Genomic DNA, 3,885 nt, shown 5'->3' with positions numbered 1-3,885 from the left:
GATTACAGGCGTGAGCCACTGTGCCCGGCCAAGTCAGGCTCTTTTTAACAACCAGTTCTTGAAGGAACTAATAGTGAGAACTTACTCGCACTCTCCTACCCCCAGGTAGGACATTATTCTATTCATTCTTTTCATGGGGGATCATCACCCCCATGATCCAAACACCTCCTGTTAGGTCTGCACCTCCAACACTGGGATCAAATTTTAATATGAAGTTTGAAGAGACAATAATCCAAACTATAGCACTGGATAACACAATACCCCAACATTTAGTGGCATAAAACAACCATTTTATTATTCTCATGGATTCTGTTAGTCAGAAATTTGGAGAAGACGTAGTAGTACCAGCTTGTTTCTACTTCATAATGTTTGCAGGTGCCCATACTCACATATTTGGTGACTGATGCTGGCTTTTGGCTGAGACTTCAGTGAGACTATTGACTAGAAGAACACTGACACTGGATCCTTCTGTATGGTCTCTCTGCCTGGGCTCATTTGGGCTTTCCTGGAGAATGGCAGCTAGATTCTGAGAGTGGGTCCCTGGAGAAGAAAGTGGAAGCACATGACAGAGCTTTGATCTAGCCTTGGGAGTCACGTGGTGTCACTTTTACCATATTCTATTGCTTGAGTTAGTAAAAAAGATCTACCCAGGTTCAAAAGGAAGGGCCACAGACTCTGTAACTCAAAGGGAGGAGTGTCAAGGTCACCAAGTAAGAAGAACATGTGCAATGGGAGATATTATTGTCACCACCTGCCAAAACACCTTACAGTGAAAGCGTCTGATGGTTTTCCAGAGCTTGCTTTTTACTGGAGAAAGGATGAAAAGGAGATGGAGAGGCAATGAAGGATACTCTATGTCTTAAGGGAGAAAAAGAGTCCCCAGGGTGGTGTCAGGGTTCAGAGCAAGAAAAAACTCTGCCACTGCATACTTTATTATTTGACGTCTTCTTTCACCTGAAATGTGACTGCCAGAACTGCTGTCTGGTCTTTCTTTCCTGGTTCTTGCATTAACCTATGCCCCCTTAATCAGAAGAAACTTTGCCCTCCTCACCCCAGGTTTTGGTCATTAAGATGGTCACCTCTCCAGGTGGAGCACCCTCCTGATTTAGCAGCTTCAACAATTTGAAGATTATTGGCCCTAACCAACCCAGCTGTTTTTCTATAATATCTCCCAGGTGGGAAACAACCACTCTAAAGGCCATGTTCTCTTATTATCCTCATATAAACTCTCCAGAGAGGGACTTCACTTCTTGAGATAGTGGTCTTTGGTTCAGTAGAAGTTCAAAAAATGAACATTTCTGGCCAGGTGCGGTGGCTCATGCCAGTAATACCAGCAGTTTGGGAGGCCAAGGCAGGTGGATTACCTGAGGTCAGGAGTTCGAGACCAGCCTGGCCAACCTGGTGAAACCCTGTCTCTATAAAAATACAAAAATTAGCCAGGCATGGGGGCACACGCCTGTAATCCCAGCTACTCGGGAGGCTGAGGCAGCAGAAACACTTGAACCCAGAGGCGGAGGTTGCAGTGAGCCAAGATCATGCCACTGCACTCCAGCCTGGCCAACAGAATGGGACTCTGTCTCAAAAAAAAAAAAAAAAAAAAAAGAATATTTCCTTGTAATCAACAACAACAGCAGCAGCAACAATATTATATTCAGTAAAGGAACCGGGGACCCTAAAGCCAACAAAAAATTCAGAAGGGATGGTGCCAGGATGTCCATAGACTGAAAACATACTGTGTGATTCTGTTGCACATTGAGATTGAGAACAACTAACTGTCTGATATGATTTGTCCTGACTGCCTTCTTAAATATAACTGCCTTTCTTCCTCTCGCTCATATTTATCTCCAGGCCACAGGTCTTCTTGACCAGCCTCTAATATACTAAGTCAGGTCTTGTCCTCTGGTCTTTGCACCTACTTGGCCTCCAGACCTAGTTGCTTACTGGACTCACTTCTTCACTTAATTCATGTGGAGAGACTTATGCAGGTGTTCTAGTCAACAGCCCTGCTGAAGTCTCAGCCAAGAGCCAGCATTTAACCACCGAATATGCGAATGTAGACACTTCCAGATGATTCTGTCCCTCAGCTGCTGAGTCACCCTGGCCTTCAAGTCTGAGCTGAGGCTACAAACATTGTGGAGCACAGACCAACTATCGCCACTGTGCCTTCTCTGAATTCTCTTAATTCGGGTCTATACTCAAATAATAACTCCTTGGAGAGAATATCTCTGATTACCTTTGTTCAAAAATGATATTCTCAATCATCTTCTATCCTCTTCTTTTTTTCCCTTTCTAGCACTTACCTGATAAAAATACATCCTTGTGTGTTAGTTTTTGTTGCATGCCTCCCACAAAGGGATGTAAACTCCATAATGATAGGGACATTGGTGCCTGGAAAAGTGCCCAACACAGATTAGACAGGTATCAGTGCGATAAATATCTGTGAATGAATAAACACTTGATAATTATGCCACTAGTTCCTTTTCCTAGAGTCATATCGGATGCTATTGTACAATCTCCACCCTCTTTGCCCTTAAACTTGGCCTTGGATTGTGCCTCAGAATCCCTCACAACACAATCATGCATTACTGATCTGGGTCAGTAGATGAGATGAAACCAATTTTCCATACCTGGTCTATAGCATTCATTTTGGTATGTTCATTTATTGTTTTATTGTTATTTGGGTGTGTGCAATCAGATACTAGTTGCCCTCTGGGGCCAAAAACAGAGTCGCATACTATATTTGGCATATAGAAGTTCAAAAAGTCCTAGATGAATTGAAATGATTTGTGATAATTTTCAGAGTAAGCCTTTGGCAAGGCAGGAGGAAGGCTGAATCAAGATATGATCACCAGGCTTCCCAAGATAAGAGGTAGATAATTGGCACCACACTGGTGGAAGAAATTTCCAGAACTGACAGAACCGAAGTTACCTTCCTGCAAGATAGGGTGAAGATGAGAAAATCAGTTGGGAAGGCAGAGATTTTAAGTTATAGGATGTTCAGTTTGAACCTCAGTAAGATTTGGAAATTGTTCTCTGTTTATCCTACCACAAAACATCTAGAACTTCATTTGCATCATCTGTTTGCATATGTTGTGATATTGGTCAAATGGAATTTCTCCAGGGCCAGGCCCAGATGCTTGGGGTGAGGGAGAGGGTGGGGAGGGGAAAGCGACAGCTGTAATGTATTCTCCAGACTTGAAGATCAGTGAGCCTGTGTTATTAGGTGGTTTGTTTTAGGAGTAATGAGATCTGAAATTATCTTTAACCAGCAGGCTTTCACTTCCTGGTTAGATTTCAGTGGAATCTACTTTTTAATATTTTCGTGGCTGTCATCTGAAGGCCTTGCTCATGCTGAGTGTTTTTAAGACAGGAGAAAGATCCTAATTGGTTGCGATTGCAATCATTTCTCCTTTGGAACATGCCTAGTCGAGAAGAATATCCCTATTGAAACTGAGAGAGAAATGCCATTTTTGGAAAGAGCTAGTTTAAACAAAGATTACTATTACCTACAGAAACATCATTCACCTGTATTAACAACGTATCCATCACTCACCCAAACTGTGAAAGAACATAGATATCCACTAAAATGAGTTCAAATGTTTACTTTCCCTCCCCTCCCCCAGCGAGTTGCCAAGATCTAATGGTCAATAAAACCATTTTATTCCCAACATAATTGCATGAATAAGACCAGAAACATGATCCAAGGAAAGATGTTGCCTTTCCTTGCTGCAGCTGACAGGGTTGCTTAGAATTTGGGCAGTTGGAGCTGGGGAAAAGCTTTGTTAGTTTATTAAAATGAGGAGTCAGGTCTGGATTCTAGTACCTGGGCTCTAAGCAATGACTTCCTTCCTTCCTTCCTTCCTTCCTTCCTTCCTTCCTTCCTTC

Source organism: Colobus angolensis, unplaced genomic scaffold (genome assembly GCF_000951035.1).
Source record: "Colobus angolensis palliatus isolate OR3802 unplaced genomic scaffold, Cang.pa_1.0 Scaffold226, whole genome shotgun sequence".
Lineage (NCBI taxonomy): Eukaryota > Metazoa > Chordata > Mammalia > Primates > Cercopithecidae > Colobus > Colobus angolensis.
Note: the sequence above shows the minus strand (reverse complement) of the source record.